General features: G+C 46.5%; 1 long non-coding RNA gene across 1 annotated transcript in view; it reads right to left on the minus strand.

The window, feature by feature from the left end:
* Positions 1 to 519: 519 nt before the first annotated feature.
* Positions 520 to 17600, minus strand: part of LOC144929489 (uncharacterized) — a 58298-nt gene continuing 41217 nt past the window's right edge. The window contains exons 2-3 of the long non-coding RNA XR_013634735.1: positions 2197 to 2301; positions 520 to 550 (exon numbers count right to left, since the gene is read on the minus strand). This is a non-coding gene — a long non-coding RNA (uncharacterized LOC144929489). The remainder of the gene's footprint in view (positions 551 to 2196; positions 2302 to 17600) is intronic.

Here is a 17600-nt window from a genome sequence, read left to right on the forward strand (position 1 = left end):
ATTCCCTGAGGGAGTCGAAGTCTGCTTTCCTGAAGTCCAGGGTCTGTATTCTGCTGCTTACCTTTCTTCCCTGTGTCAGGATCCTGAACTCGACCAACTCATGGTCACTGCCTTCCAGATTCCCATCCACTTTTGCTTCCCCTACTAATTCTTCCCAGTTTGTGAGCAGCAGGTCAAGAAAAGCTCTCCCCCTAGTTGGCTCCTCCAGAACTTGCACCAGGAAATTGTCCCCTACATTTTCCCTAACATCAAAGGGAAAGTTTCACAGACACATCCATCCCGTGCCAGGTTCCGTTTCGCTGGCTTCTTATGTATCAGCGCAAAGCCAGATACTGGGAAACATTCTCCTTGGCCACAGAGCTCCGCAAGTGAACTGCAGGATGAATTGATTTGGAACCAGTTGGCCACTAAAGTGAATTAATTTAATCCATAAGTGCTTCATTGAAATGCAGAAAATATCCTACTTAGTGTTCCACATCTGAGCAATGGTTCTGTGAAGAGATTGTTCTGTAAATTCACCCAGCATATCATGATAATCTCCTGTAAGTAACTAAGCAACAGGAGACACAAGTCACTCATTTGGTACAGCTTTATTGATAACATTTTTTTTAATCAACACTTAAGTGAGAAACACTCTTTTCAATCTAACACTTGAGATGATTTCATAACATTTTGCTGGTTCTGCCCAATTTTAAAGCAGGAGCAAACTTTTCAAAAAAGAAATGTGTGTTCAAAAAAATGCAAGTTAACTGAGCAGTCTTTTTCTACTTTATTTTTGCTACGTTTGCAGAGATCTGTATTTGAATATAAGCTGCTCTCATTTCTGGCTCATCTTCTCCTCCTCAACCTTGCAAAGAAGCAAAATAGTTAACTAACTTATGTCAATTACCCCAGAGTGCTGGGCAAGGAGGGAAAGGAAAAATTAATTTCTCAACAAAATATTCCTCCTATATGCTGTATACGTCGTATGCATTCCAGTGAAAATAATAACAAACAACAGAACTTGATTATTCCACCAGATCTGGGGAGGAAACTTTAATCGCTCTTGGGTTTTGATGGTGTGATTTGTAATGTTTTTAACCCTGGAAGGTGTTGAGCTCCCTCAGGGCGGGGCTGGACATGGTATAAATATCCTGAACAGAACAGAATGGAGTGGCAGGCTGTGAAAGGCACATAAATAAACCCCAAACCGTGCAAGTCTCCCCTAGTTTCATAGTTAGTGACAAACCTGGCCCTCAGTCCACGTGTGTCAAGGTTCACAGACCTTTGCAGTGATATTAGAGCTGGCTTGTGCTTTCTCACTGGGCCCCAGCTAGATTCAGGAGTTTGAGGAGAAGCTGGTGGGACATTTGGCATCTGATGCACTTTGCTTTGACTTTTTGGGGTAGATTTGGGGCCAGAGCCTCGGGTGCGTGACAGTCCCATGCAGATCAAACCCAAAGAGACTGTCAGTCAGTCAGTCCCTCCCTTCAGCTGAGTGGCCACCCTGGCTCTGAGACTGAGAATTTCTGCATGCCCCTCTGGGTTATCCTGCAACACAGGCATAACCTTGTTACAAGAGATGCACAAACGCACCATTAGGCCTTCATGGTGGGAAAGGTTGGTAGAACATGGGTGGCTGGGAGGGAGAAAATAATTGCTTTAGAAGTGGTGATAAGAGGGAAAGAAGTTTACACAGTCAAGGCCCTGTATAGCTTGTAAGCTCTTTGGAGCTTTTTTGGTTTGTTTATGTAACAGCTGGCAAGGTGAGGTGCTGGTCCTTGACTGGGGTGCCTGGGTACTATAGTAATATAAATAAATAATAATAACGTATGGGCTTTGCCCTTCCCACTATCTTCGAGACAAAGCCTCTGAGCTAGAGAGACTCAGGGGCTGGGCCTTGGATGTTCGTAAGTGCATTCACACTGTGGCAAATTGCCAGCATGATTATGATGGGTCCCATGCTTCCTCTTCTGGGGGGGGTTCAGGGCACAGTTTCCTGCCCCTGAACTGGGGTATCTACTGTTCTACTAGTAACCCAGAGAAGGGGAGTGGAGAGGGAGGGACCCGGGCCCGCCCTCTACTCTGGGTCCCAGCCCAGGGGCCCTAGGAATAGTGGCAAAACACTTGAAACTTCCCCTGGGCTACTTCCCTCTCCTGCTCTTCAGCTTGTGGGGCTCCCTGCCCTTTCTCTGCACAAGCCGGGTGTCTCTTTACCTAGGGTCTTGGTCTTCTAGCCAGCCATGGCACTTCTCCAAACTTCTCTGCTTCTGCTCCAACTCCTTCAAACTGCTCTCTGCTCCAGCTCCTTCCCCTGGAAGACTGAAGCAAGGTGTTTTTTTTTAATCAGGTGACTGGCTTCAGGTGCTCTAATTGGCTTCAGGTGCTTTTAATTAATCTATAGCAACCTTTCTTCCTCTACAGGGAATAAGGCTTCTCCTCATCCTGGGGCTTACATATCTCTCCTAGATCACTCTCCTGCTGCCTTCTGGCCATGCTGTATCACAGCACACAGCTTTTGGACTTACTTGTGCAGAGGGCCGGCTGCACACACTCACTGTCTCCGTTACGGGGCCCGTGCGGTTCTGAAATTCAGACTCTGTGGGGCTTTCCCTAGGCCATGCAACAAATCAGCGGCAGTGGTGAAAGGTCCTGGCTCTTAGCCAAGGGCTCACACCAGTAGGCCAAGCTGCCTCTCTGTTTAGAAACACAGCAGAGAAAAGGGATGTCATAAGCCAAGTGCAAGATAAACAGAGAAGCTTTACCCTGGCCAGCCTGCAGCTTACCCGCCAGGAGACTCCTCTGTAAATAAAGCTAACAGAGCTAATCCTCCCACCCCTGCTCTGGCTCCAGTGGCATTTGCTTATCGAGGGGCGATCTTGTTCACATATGGCCAGACTCTCAAATTAGAATGTGGAAATTTGAAGGAGAAGCCTGGCCCCGAAAAGACTGGCCTCGGAGTGCCCCAGCTAGCTGAGAGCTGTGTGGGAAGCACTCGGCACATAGGAAACAATCTGAGATGTCAGGCCCCTCTTTCAAACAGGTGAGGAAGTTCCATGGAGCTGCTTCTGCTGTAGCAAAGCAGGCTTTCTTTCTTTTGCAGCTTCTAAACTAGAAATTATGGCTCATGTCCATTATTTTAAATGTTAATGGTCTAATAAACAAGAATCACAAAAATGCTGTATAAATAAATGGAGCTGAATTTATTTCGTTCTGTGCCATGGTTAACTAGACCAGGACAATTACTACTTTGCTCTTTATTTATGCCTGCTTTAAGGCTATTCCGATGCAAAAGAGGTTAAAAGCCACTGTTTTCCTCTGGCTTTATTAAGTAATGTGGAGCAGAGCATTCAGTACAGCAAAGCTCGGGAAACCAGCATCATTGTGAACATTTTACAGGTAGAAAAAAAGATTTTGAAGCCAGCTGAAAATCTTCACCTTCACAGGCCCAAATTCCTTTTCTGCCTTTCCTCTGCAAGAGCTGATTACACCGAACACAGAGCATTTCTGTACACTCCGGGGGCACGCTCATAGTCAGGGCTGTGATGGGCTCAAAGTGGGGACTCCTGAACTCAGAGCTTGGCTGGTAAGTGGAAGAGAATCTGATCTTGGTTTGAAATGTGTTTGGAGTTTGGATGCCTGGAAGTACATTTAATTTAAAAAACCCCAAAGTGGTAGGATTCCACATTACTAGAGCTGGTGGAAAATTTTCTGGCAGAATGTGTTTCCATTAGAAACAGCAGGGGGAAAAAAATCAAAAGGAAGCATTTTGATAACATTGAAATGTTCCATTTTCACAACATCATGTTTAGAGTTTTCATTTCAAAATGACTTTGCATCTTGAATTTTATTTTATTTATTTTTTAAAGTTAAAATCAAAATGTGATGTTTTGATTGACCCGAAATGAAAATTTGAATATTGTTTCATGGGAAATTTAAAAATTCAGTGTTTTTTTCCCTTTTGGAATGAAACAAATTTCAAAATCCAGAGGTTTTCCATGAAGTAGAAGTTCCAATTCCCATCCAGCTCTAAAATTACAATGATTGCTGGGTTTAGAAAAAAATTCTAGTTCTCTTATCAGGATACAGCAGACTCTCCAGGGAACTTTCTTATATTGGCTCATCCTAGAGATGAAAATACAAGAGAGTCAGACCCTAAAATGAATTTTATACCTGAAGCTCTTAAATAGACAAATATTTTATCCACGTACATGTACTGGCTGGAAGGATGATGCAGTCTTTGCCATTTCCTAGGAGCCCAGCAGGGGGTGCTAGCCATCCTGCTGTTGTTGGGGTTACAAACGCAGATGAGCTCAGGGCGAGGGCTTTGCACTGCATTGCAAGTGATGAAGTTGGGTAGCATGTTGCCTGTCAGGGACTACTTCATGAGCTGCGGGAGACTATTATTGACAGCTTTGTGTGGGAGGTGAAAGGTGGCTAGGAATGTAGGAAACTTTTCCCGTAACACGATCGGGGAATGGACACACGGAGGTTTACTACTTGGCAGTGGTACAGCATTTCCTTGTGACGCCTTAAATGAAGACTTCTTGTGGAGTTAAAGGAAACCGTGATCGGAGGAAAAAATAAACGTAAAAAAATCACAGAGGACAAGAACTGCTTCCACAATGAACGACAGAACAAGCCAGCTCCCTAAGCAAGTTCAGGGAGCTATGTCTGTGCGACAGCAGCATATGGGTGGTGGGAGTGTGTGGGCCTCATTGTCACAGGTGCTGCATGCCCACTCCCCAGGGGTGCTGAAAAGCAGGCCCCGTGCACGGCTGAGGGCATGTAGGAACATGAGAGCATATGGAGGGGGTGGGGGCGTGCGTGTGCAGTGTTTGAACCTGTAGGAGAGAGCAAATGTGTAGGTGTATTGGGGGAGGAACATTTCTTTATTCAGGAGAACCTCTAATTCACCAAGGAAATGTTTCTTACGTGTAGCGTTCATTGGCTGTCACAGATAAATATGTATCATTTCAATAGGGGACCATGAAATCCCAGGGGTACATGTTTGTTTGTCCTCTCGCTTTATCCACAGCGTGGCTTTCTGCTTGGGATGAGGTTCTGTTGAATACTGAAATAATACTGCCACGAATTGCGCTAGGAGAGGGCAGTTCACAGCAATATTCCGGCCCCTACATACAGTCTATAGCAGCACAATAGCCCTGTCTGTCATAAAACGTGAAGGAATCCCAGGCCATTAAAAAGGAAACGTGAAACTTCGGCTGCCAGAGGTTCTGATCAGTGTATTCTGGGCGCTTTACACCTTAGAGTAGCTAATACATGGGGTCTGCCGGAATAGCACTTTTCTAAGATGTATAATCCACCAGAGGCAGCAGCCCTGATGGTGCACCAGCCTCACGTGGATAGACAACCGTTGCCACCTCGTTGCGCAACACACGTGCCAGAGAAGACACTCGCGTGGTGAGCATGGGACGCTGCCCACAAACAAACCGGAGCTTTGGAAGTTCCCAGATTTTGTGATAAGGGAGATTCTGAAGGTTTGGATGTTTCTCTGAGGCTGATTCACCCTTACCTGAGCTTCTGAGTCCTGCAATAAACTGGGCTGGAAATCGTACAAAACCAGGGTCTGCCATAGGGCTTCTCAGCTTTGATCAGATCATTAAGGCTGGAACTTTCAGTGGGGCCAGAGGTGTCAGGCACCCTATTCCCATTGACTCTGAGTGGGATTTGTGGGCCTGCCTCCTCTGAAAATCACAGTTTGAAACTACAAGAATATTCTCTCATGGGAGGACGTAGCCTTAGGGGAGTGCTCGGGTCCCCATTTTAGCTGCAGATTTAGAGCCCCTTCCTTAAATGTGTCTTCTTATGTTCATTGTCTGTGATTAACTCTTGAGAGCTGGAAGAGAGCTGAGCATCTCCAGGAATGCTGCCCTGGGTTGCACCTCCCTCTGTGGGAAGTGGTGGAGAAGACTGTGAAGTGTTTGTGTTCTGAGGGGCCAGATGGGGAGAAGGGTGAGGAGGCCAAAGCAGAGACTGCTGGGGGGCCTTTTTCTTACATTTTTGATGAGGGGAGAGGGGGAAAAACATGTCAGCTCTGAGGGGAATAGTGCAAAGAAGAGCTTCATTTCTCATCTGGCTCTTTGTGTAGCGGGAAGCCTGTGCCATTCAGTGGGTGGTCCGAGATGGCCTGACACAGACCAATGTATGCGCCTTTCAGGGCTCCGATAACCTACCATTACCCCAGTCTCTGGAAGGCACGGGGTGGTGGGTTTTGCTCAGGGGTGAAAGTAACATTCGACACTTACCAGTACGGGGCTGGCCTCGGGCGGAAGGGGCGGGGCTGGGGGTCAGCATCCCCCAGCCAGTCCATCCGTGGTGCCTGGCCCGCGCCGCCCGGCGCTCCAGTGGTGGTTTAAAGGGCCTGGGGCTCTGGCTGCTGCCACTGCAGCAGCAGCAGCCAGAGCCCCGGGCCCTTTAAATCGCCGGCTCTGGGGCAGCTGCTCCAGCCCATGGCCCGGGGCGGAGGCAAAAGGGGCAAGGACGTTAAAGCGCTTTAAGCAGGATCCTTTGCCGTGGCAGCACTTTAACGTCAGCTGTGTACAGGCTGCTACTGGTGGCCACTTTTTACCGGTTACCCCGTACCAGCCCGTACCAGCTTACCATCAGCCCTGGCTTTGCTCAGCATGCAGGGTGCTCAAACTCTCCCTGCAGCTGGATATAAAAGCCGTGTGGCCAAGAGAACAAATAAAATCCCAATATTTATTTGCTTGAGTCATTTCTGTCTGTAAATGGTTCTGCTTCCTATAGAAACACACACTCACACCAGGCTAGGTCTTTTACTGGAATCTACAGAACAATCTCAAAGAAGTTTCCCCTGAGGAGTCTCCGAGGTCTATTCATGTTTAGTCAGCTAAGAGTCTGGGATTTTTTAAAAAGAAAAAAAATCACCCAGAAACTCAAGGTCATGGGGGTCACCTGCCCAGTGCCTGATTCCAGGAGACAGCTCTTGAAAAAGCTAACACCTAGCCAGGGATATCCCACAATGCACCATGTGCGTTCTGCTGATAAGAGCCTGGGCCATGTAACCTTAGCAGCACGTGACAGGCATAGAGAAAGCACCGTTCTATTCTTGAGGGCTGTAAAAGGAAGCCAGTGCACTCAAATGAAGTTAGCCTCAGAAAAGGAGACAGATAAGAGAAGGGAACAGGAAGCCGTGGGATATTTTTATATACATTTACAGAGAGGGTTGTGCAAGTTTTGATGGGGAGGATAGCAGAGCCTCACGCCTTTGCAGGTTTTAAAAGGCTACAGGAAGGATTAAAATGTACTTCCGAATTCAGATTCATGTTTCCTCATCAGCTCTTTCACTGACCTGAAGGAACTGTTAATGTTTCAGAGGGAAACGTCTCCTCACTCCCCGCATCTTTCGAGCCATCTCTGTGCAGTGGGTTCTCTTAAACACTTTGAAGGAGAGAATAAAATATAACAGGAATACTTTGGCATTTAAAACATCCACATTCCTACTCAGATCAGCAGAGAGTAACAGAGAGAGGAGGAGAAGTCGGGCTTCCAGTGTGAACGGATTTCAGCAGCCGGTGAGGAATTCCAGCGGGCTTTACTGGCCAGCACCAACATCTAAGCAGGCACCCAGAATGGGTGGTAAAATGGTTCCACCACGCTATCAACAGGAGGGTGGTCTGAGGCTAGGAAGGGGTTTCAGACATTCTGAAATGTCGTAAATGTTTATAAGACGTTGGAGGACCCTCGGAAGAAGAGTGCAGCTGGTGGATCCATTATTATTGTCCAAGGACGCAGCCAACACTGTGTGCACAGCACGGAAGTGACTTACAGAAGGGGATCTTCACACCCACCCCCAGAGTTCTTCTTGCCATAGGTCTAGTCAGTAAACTGGGCTAAGGCCAGATAAAATGACAGTGAATACTGAGATGACTCTGCACATGAAGAACGGGGATGGGAACAACTGCGCATGTCTCAGCGCAGACCTGTCTCCCTTCAGAAACCTCACGCAACTTGTCCTCATTTGCGAGGAAACACGGTTTGTTTGGTGGCAGCTGTAAGGCCAGGGACTGGGGTGGGGACGTCTCCCTGCTGGAGAGCAAGGCTGCTGATGAGTTCAGAAGGGTCCAGGTGGTGACTTCTGGTCACCTCCCACTTTCCACGAGCCCCTTGGGGATTTGAGTTATAAATTAAATCCCAACACAAATCACAGTCATCTTGGTGTGTGTGCAAGAGAGCAAGTGTGTTTGTGAGAAACTAAAGCATTCCCTTGCCTGTGGGCACAACCTGAACTCCAGCTCTGGTGAGCTTTCCTCTAGAGATGCCATTCGTCCCCTCTTTGACGTCACTTCCCAGACAGGCACACCTGTCACTGGGATGGCATTTCCCACTCTGAACCAGTCTGGACTTTGCATTCTGCTTGGCTATAAATGGAGCCTCACAACTACAAATTCACTCGAAGGGGGCAACACTGGATTTCCATGACATTTTGTTTGGCAAAGATTCTTATTTCAGTGTTGCTTTCAATTTAAATACTTCACGGATCTCTCTTTTTCCAGTCTAATGCTTGATAGGGTGCTGCAGCATTCCACTGGTTCTGTTCTCCTAGAGACAGAGAAAGACATCAGTTCAGGTTTTGCCCACAGTTACCCCAGCATAAATTGCAACTCAATGGAGTTACGCTGGAGCAGACTGGAGCATGTCTATCCATGGCTCTTGCATTAATAAATGCAGATCAGTTTAAGACCAGGAACTTCATGACTTCGGCAAAGTCAGGCCTTACTCTGCTGCCCTGAAAACTTTCCCAGGGTCAGAATCTGTTACACTGAGTTTCTCAGTTGCTCTGCTCTATCTGAAGTGAGGGAGAAAAGCAAGCTAAATATAGAACAGATGAGCCCAAGTGCACACTGGGATAAATTCATTCTGGAGACAAATGCAGAACTGTCATCACATCCTTCCCACTGCTGTGCCATTTGCTCATCACGTGCTGCACACCTGTGGCCTCCTGGCACTGCTCTTTGATGTAGCGGGGGAGCGGTGCCAGATTCCAAGGTAGCCTTGTGCCCGGTTTGTCTCGCGACTTTCTCTCAGGGCTTTCATGGCTTCTGCTCTTACAATTATGTCAGTATCATCTTTAACCGTCTGGCTTCTGCAAACAAATGTATGTCCTCCCACACGTTCCCTCTGGGAAAGGGACGGATTCTGTCACTTGCCCTAGCTTAAGTCCATTGACTTCAACAGAGCTACTCTTGATTTGCCCCAGTGTAACCGAGATCAAAACTAGGCCCTAACTGCCTGCTCCGAACGAGCAACAGCTAAGTGAAAGAAAGGACCTACTAGCCCGTGGTGCTGCCATGGCTCCTTTCTCCTGATTGTGGGGTGTGAGAATTAGTGTAGGTCCATAATGCATCAATAGTGCCCCTAGCGCCCTGCTGTTGGGCTGGTACCATGGCTCTGTGCAGGCTGCGTAAGCAGGTGAATCGCTGTCATTTCGAAACAGTTGGTGGAGGAAAGTTAATGTGAGGAGTATAGCAAAGGGGTGGGGTTGATCATTGCACGTGCACCTGATTTTTAATCATTCCTAGTTGAAATTCTCTGAGGCAGGGAATTTAGACCCGCAGGGAGGCAGCCTGGTCCGACTCCCCCCAATCCCCACACCTTGTGTCACCACAGTGTCCCCACAAAGACTGCCAGCCCTGCAGGAGCTGAATGCCAGAGCTTTGCCGGCAGGGGCTCAGGAGTAAATGCTAATGCAAAGTGCAGGGGCAGAGACCAGTAAGGCCACTTCCCCGCTCTCCTCCCAAAGACTGACATGACCCAGAGAGGGGCAGCAGGATGGATCTGGGGAATACTGCGCTACCCAGGGAGAGAAGAGATGAGTCTGAGCCTGAGCCGGGGCATCACCTGACTGTTGTTACCAAGGGCCAGGAGGATATAGGGTGGCTTCACTTGCTCATCGTGAGCTATATGCACCCATTCCCCTCCCCCGAGCACCTCCGATGTGGACCAGTTCCCTCTGCCGGTGCCATTCAGGGACCTTCAGATCACTGGGAACTGCAAGCCCTAATGCCCGTCCTCCCTGCGCCCAGCTAACTGCTGCCTGCTCTGTGCTGCTCTAGGACGGGTGCAATTCAATCCCTTCACCAATGACCGACCTTGTAACTTCAATACAAGCCAGAGCTAGCACTGGGTTGTCTTGGGCCCATTAATATCTGAACCCCAGTGATATTTAAACAAACAGAAAACAATAAACTAAACCTTTGCTTGAAGGCGTTGAACACCTTCTGTTCACTTGTCCCAGGTTTTGCAGTCATTATTGTCTACTGAATGTAGGCGTTTCTTAGCCTCTCTAAATTTTAAACAAATATTTTTGCCAGATTTTGGAGCATCATACCCAGGAGGGTGCATTTCGTGATTAACCCCACTATCATGGGGCACACTAAGCTTAAAGGCCAAACTCCTGTGGAGACACTGACCAGAAAGCACGGCCCTCCCATTCCTGCCTGCCAAGTGCAGGATGCTGCATTTCTACTTCTAAGACATTCACAGTCTGTAGGGCCCTGGCCATTTCCCCCACATCACCCAGGAGAAATCAGCATCATTGGACTGCACCATTTGCAAACTAACTACATTCTAATTTGCAGCAGCACGGACACCATCCACGCCCAGTTTGCATCGGCTGTTTGGTAGGAATTTTTCACGTTTAGTGCAAACAAGTCGAATCTGGGTTAAGGTCCCAAGTTTCAACCCAGAACAATTTCTTGCTAAACAATATTTCTGAGAAAAAAATAATTCTGGGTCAATCGAATGTGTCAAGCAGTGTTCTGTTCAGACACAGGTCAAAGTGTCGCTCCAATTCTGAATTCTTAAATATTATATTAGTTTGTTTTGAACTTTATTTTATATAAAGTCATTTCTAAATGAGAATTGAAATCTTCTGTGCTGCAAGGGTTGGAATATTCCATTTTGACCTTATCAAAATGCTTTTTTTCCAATGTTTGTGTTTGGAAAAATTTAGTCAAAATTGACAGGTTCCCACAGAAAGTTTTAATTTTGACAAATGACATTTTCTGATTGAAAAACGTTCCATCAGAAATTTTCAACCACCTTTAGTTAGATGAGACATTCTAACTGGAATTTGGAGGAATATGGGGCAAATGGATTTTGGCTTCCACTAAAACTGGCTATCGTGTTAACCTGGGACATTGAAGCTGTGTGCTCTGAGAGCAAGCACTACGAACGGCACTTTGTTCCACTTGTGACCTGCTATTGTCATTGCAATACTCTATATTTAGTTACTAGTTTTTTTATTACCAGTAAAGAGAATCATTGCCAGAGTGAGTTACCGTAGTAAAGGAGAAGGTTTCAGATGCACAGGATAACACGATATAGCAGAGTCATAGCAGCGTAGGTTATGGATTGCAGGAAGGATAGCCCCTGTTCATACACAGGATTATCAAGGGTTTCTTTTTTTAAAGTTCATCCCACTCGGTTTGTCATTGCTCACATAGTTCAGGTTTGTTGTTTATCTAATACAGACAGCAAGTCTCGCTTTGTTCAGGTATTTCTATGCTGATGGGGTTCTCTCCACTCCCTAAGAATTAAAATATAAACCAACTGTGTAACTCCGCTTACGCTGGGCTGAAAACTTCCTTCTGCTACATCCCTAATTCTATGAATTGTCCTCTCATTTCTTCTACTCTTCTATTGGTGTCTTTTGATTACAAGTCTGCTTTGAAGAGACACTAATTGTAGCCTGCATACAATGCTTTGTAATTATGCCTATTACATTTTGATTCATTTCCATATGTCAACACCACTACAAGGGGTGTGGGGAGGGGTGGGGGGAGCGCAGGTTTTATAATCGGTTATTGCCTGCAAAAAAAATCTGCACAGAGCGTGAGTGAAGCATTCTTTGTTGAAACTGAAAATAAGATTATAAATAAAAATCTTCCTCTGACACCCAGAAAATGGACACTTTAAAATAAATTGCCACTGTTGATCAAGAAGATTGCTAGCTACCTTTTACATTAATGAGGCAAATACTCTTCGAATCCCTAATAGCAATATGTTTGAGTATGTCATTTCAATAGCTTCTTTCTTAATAAAGGTTGACCCTAATATTCCCTTCGCTGTCAAAGGCATTGTCCTCCAAGACATATATGTGATTTTTAGCTGCTCATAAAAGAAAGAAAAAGAAAAAAAAGACCAACAGTTTTACAAAGAACTATGAAAATGAAAGTGAGGAGAGTGTTAGACCCCGGCTGAAGAGACCGGACTTGGGACAAAAATGCAATTTGCATTGCAGCCTCCTTAAGAGCCGTTCTCAGGAGCCAGAAGGTTATTGAATGTCATGGGGGAGTATACATCTTAGCAAGGATGTTCATAATGGGTGGAGGAAGCCCGTGTAAAATGGCTTTTCCGACAGTTTATGGCTGGGTGACCCGCAAACCACTGAAGGTCAGTCCTGGTTTACCAGCTTCCAGCGTTAAAATGAGCATTGGGTGCTTCTGAGCATGAATTTCCCCCTCTTTCCAAACTAGATTACAGTGTGTAGCAGACAGCGCACATGCTAAATCAAAGGCACCAATCCACTTCCCAGCTCTCTCTCACTCCTCCCTCCGCCTCTCCTGCCCAGACGCCTGCTTGGCTTTGTCCCCCCTCCAGGTAATTCTACCAACTAATTATAGGACTTGTAAAAGTATGAGAAGAGCTTATTCTTTAGCAATCAATCAATACAAGTTAAAAGGGCATCTTGTTTGTTTCTGTAACAATGCTCTTTAGAAAATTGGGTCCTTTTACATTTCCTGGCTGATACACCATCAGTCATCAGTTGCATCAGTCACATTATGTTATGTTTTGGAGCATAATATAACATGATGTGAATGATGTATCAGGCAGGAGATTCACAAGTGATGGGTTTCTGCAAGATGTATTTAAAATTAAAAATTCCTGAGTTTGGGGAGTAAGAAAGAGTCAAGTTTTGTTTGTCCTCATGCCAGTCGCTGTACCAGCATGCAGACAACACACGGCCACAGCAGACAATAGCACAGGTACCAGCAGGCAAAAGAGGACAACGTAGAGCAACTCCCAGATTACCTGTGGGGAAGCAGTTATGTCCCAATCCACTCCTAGAATCCATCCCACACCATACCCCAGAGCACACCCGTTTGCTGCTCTCAGTAACACACGATCCCGCTCTGGTGTTCCAGCTCAAGTGGTCGCCTCAAGGACTGGAAAATGCCATTTCCTTTGGGCCATATTCGGCAGTGACATCAATGGCAGAGGGAGTTACTGGTTGGCGGACAGAAAACAGGTGTAAGTGGCAAACCAGTGTAACCTCCACTGGGTAGATGGTGCTGGGTGGAGAGCTGAACCTGCTGTCCTCAGGGCCCAGTGTGGCCCCAGGAGGGCTGTGGGAAAGGGGCAGAAAAGCTGCTCTCTCCAACAGCCTCCATTTAGCTGGTTGCTTTGCTACTACCCCGGCTAACCTCTGTATCAGCAGCACTTGCTTTTCAGATACACCGAATGACAAATGGACGCAAGGAGACACTGATGGCAATGAATATACATTAGAAGTTAAGAAATCAATATTGCCAACCCCCCCAAGGAAGAGGAAGGTAGTATGGTGTGGCCAATTCTCATGCGTTTCAGTGCTTTTCAGAAAGCCTGAACTCCTAGAGTCAGCTGGTTACATGGCAGGTTTCAGAGTAGCAGCCGTGTTAGTCTGTATCCGCAAAAAGAAAAGGAGGACTTGTGGCACCTTAGAGACTAACCAATTTATTTGAGCATAAGCTTTCGTGAGCTACAGAAGTGAGCTGTAGCTCACGAAAGCTTATGCTCAAATAAATTGGTTAGTCTCTAAGGTGCCACAAGTCCTCCTTTTCTTTTTTCTGGTTACATGAGAATCTAGACTTTCATTTTAAAAATAGTAAGTTTCTAGTCCTCATGATTGCAGAGCAAAGCTTGAAAACATAACCTGAGTGTGGCCCTAAAAGCTCAGATCTCAGAATACAAATACAAAATGGATATTTTTCAAAATGTCATATGATTTTTGAACGCTTGGAGTTAGTGGTCCAGACATTGTCCACACACTGTTGTAAATACAGAATAACTCTCATGGACTTCAGAGGATTTGTACTCCAAATTTACACCAGTGTAACCGATATCCATGTTTGGATCTGCTGTTTTCTGTGGAAATAAGAGCTCTGGGTGCTGTGAACAGCACTCCACTGGTACCATGCACCACAATGAGATGTCAAAGGGGCATCACAGCTGTATCAGAGTGACTCCTTTTTTTAGTTAGTGTATTAATCAAACTGTGGTTCTGTTGTACCCTGGGTGGATACTGATGGTCATTGTTGGCTAGATCTGTAAGAAAGTGACTGATTTTTGTGATATTTTAAGTGATTTTTTTCCCCTAGGCCATTTCACAATCACAAATGTTGCTGGGTTTTATCGTGTGTGTGTGCGAGCGCGCGCACATGTAATTTCTGTGAAATGACTATTTGCATGTCCAGAAATGCAGAACATTCAATAGCTTGCAAGTTTTTGCTGCACATTTATTTTTATCCAAATTAAATTTTGAATTTCAAAAAGTTACATTTGCTTTGAAAAAACAAGTCCATTTCTGACTGTAAATGGATGAGACGCTTTCAGTGAATCCAGAACATTTGGCTGGATTTTTTAAGACTGATCAATTTTAAATCATGTTGAAAGGAAATGCAAAAAGTTTGATATTCAAGGTTTTCGTATTTTATTCTTTTGCACACTCAGATTGGGAAGCGAGCTGTGGAGATGGCAGTTCGTATGGAAATGATAGACAGGGTCTGTAATAAAATCAGCCAGAAGTTTGTGCTTTAAAAAATCAAGCATGTTATTTCTTTAATGTGCTCACATGTACCAGATGATGTACAAAATACAGTTAAGGGTGTACTTTACTGGAATCACTTTAATCGCCACTGAAATGTTGCCTTTTCTGTGGTAGAAGCTAGCTGGATTAGACAACAGTTTAGAGCAGGCAGTGAAGAGGTGTTCCATGTATAAATGGAGCTGTAGAGAATATTCAGGTTGGCACCCACACCAGCACTGGACCAGGACATCCCAGATGGAATACACGGATTGTGGCAGAAAAGTTTCCCAGAAGGTAACATAGTGTTTCTTTTTGTGGAACTCTCTCAACAATCTTTTCATTTCAAACAAACCTGCTCAGAAGGTTCCTTATTTGTGCCATGTATGGTCATCACGTTACGCAGACAAACGGGTATGCAGAACAGCTACCCTGCCCGCACACCACTTGCTTTTTAAAATAATGCTCGTATCTCAGTAGCTTTAAATAAATCGATAGATACTGAGTCACACCAACAGGAACGTCACGTCAAGATGGAGGAAGTGCCTCACCTGCCAAGTTATTATTACTGATTAGCCACATCGTTGCTGTTCAAGTTACCAGAATCCTCTTGCCAACACACGCTCTCCACGCTCCTCAGCGGCCCGCTCAGTCTCACCTCCATGGCTCCCCTTCTGCGTGGCGGGACAGGGAGACACCAGCAGCGAAGGGGCGAATGAGAACTGGTCCAAAAAGCAGCAGAAATGACCAAAACCATTGTTTGGCTGCTCCCTGGATAAGCAACTCTCAACCCAGCTCCAACCAGTTCCACCGAAGCTGAGGAGAACAAATACTCACCTGGGCCAGGCTGACTGAGCGCGAAAGCATCCGGCAGCCCTTGCTCTGGTGCTGCTGGAGGGTGTCTGCTGCAGACTCCAGGCTGCCCAGCAGGAGAGCGAGGGAGATCTTCCTTTTATTTTTACAGCTGCTTTGTCCAGCAGTCGGTAGCCAGACAGGGGGTGGACTTGCCTCGTTACCCAAGTCCCCTTCCAATAGCTGGGCTGCTGGTCCCACTGTGCATGTGTGTCCCGCAATAGCGTTACTCTCCCCTTCCGGTGACGGGGCCACATAAGAAGATAAGGACCTACTCTAGCTGTCAGCTCAGAGAGTTACTCCTTTAACTCATGCTGTTGATGCTTGTGCTTTTACCGCAAAAGGTGCTGCATTGAAAGCCCATTGACAACCCAAAGGGGTCATTAATACACGAGTCCATGTTATCGGAGATCAGACTCAAACTGGGACCCCCAGTGACCACTGGCAGCAGTTCCATTCAGTGGATGGGGTCTGTGCTGTGCACATCAGCTCTGGAAGTGGCTCTGTGCCTGATAGGGTGACCAGATGTCCCAATTTTATAGGGACAGTCCCGATATTTGGGGCTTTTTCTTATATAGGTGCCTATTGCCTCCAAACCCCTGTCCTGATTTTTCACACTTGCCGTCTGGTCACTCTAGTGCCTGACCTAGAGCCCAGTGGAGTCAAAGGGAGTCTTTCCACAGACTTCGGTGAGCTCTAGATCAGGCCCTCCGTGCGGACATTCTCACTCATGGAGAACCTCTGGCTCACACCTGAGCAACGCGAGGGGTCGGCCTGCTCAGGCACGGATTAGAGGAGCATGGTCTGCAAAGCTCGAGGGGCCACCTGGCACTCCCCACAGCTACAGTGTAGAAATCGCCCAACGATCAGACTGACTTTGCCTCGTGCTGGGCACCATGTGGTGCCGACAAGGGGTCAGAGGTGGGCACTGGAAATGGGACAGACATCTCCCTCCCGCTCCCACCCCTCACCCGGAGATTGCTGTGGGGGAAAGCCCCAGTCAGGTCTCAGAATGGAAACTTGGAAGCCTGGAGAGCAAAGCCAGGATTGTGATGAGGGGCTGAGCTGCCCTACAAGCTGCCATTCAGCCGAGTCTCTGACAGCTCTGCAGGAACCGTCAGAAACCATCTCTCTGACTCAGAGTGATTCACAGGAAGTTTGAAGGAAATTCAAGTTCTGTTGCTTTCAGGGAGTGAGTGGGTGCTCAAAGGTGACAACATGCCCCTTCTCCATTCATCAGTTTGTCTTATCAAACTGCAAAGCCCTCCACTTCTTCAGTACATTAGGTCCTCTCCCCACACCCACCCAGTCTGTACTGGAAGTTTCACGTTTATTACAAGCTGGCTGGGATAAAAGCACAATCTGAATTTAGCAAATCCTCATGTAACTGCTCCACGTTTTGAGTCAACAACAGAGCTAGACCAAAGCTGAAGTCAAGATTCACTGAGTCACTGCCTCTCACTGGGTCCCAGTCCATGGGAATGATGCACCCGTTAACAGTAAGTAGTGAAGGCTTTCCCCACTGATACACCCATAAAACTTCATCCTATCAATAAAATATCAGCTTGCAAACCCAGTCCCAGAAATGCTCTCAAGTAGCTGTTAATTAAATAATGCCCTATCCCCAACGAGCCATGTAGTCCCTTTAATGAGGACCCATTTGAGAAACAAAGAAAAGCGAGGAGTTCAATACAAATATAGCAGCTGCAGTGTCCCTGTTCCCCACCAACAGCCGGTTGGTGTAAGTGCAAATCGTTCAATGCTGAGCAAGGCACAAATGCTCAAAGGGGAAGAGCACGTCAGGTGGGGGGTCCCAGGGTTGGGAACGGGATCCCATGCACCCTCCTGGGGGCTCAGAGCATCACACAACAGTAGAACAGCATGTCTCAAAGCCAGGAGTAGGCTGGGGTCTGTAGCAGGGGTTACACTGACTCCTTTG

The sequence above is a fragment of the Lepidochelys kempii genome, chromosome 15 (genome assembly GCF_965140285.1).
Source record: "Lepidochelys kempii isolate rLepKem1 chromosome 15, rLepKem1.hap1, whole genome shotgun sequence".
In the NCBI taxonomy this organism is placed as follows: Eukaryota; Metazoa; Chordata; order Testudines; family Cheloniidae; genus Lepidochelys; species Lepidochelys kempii.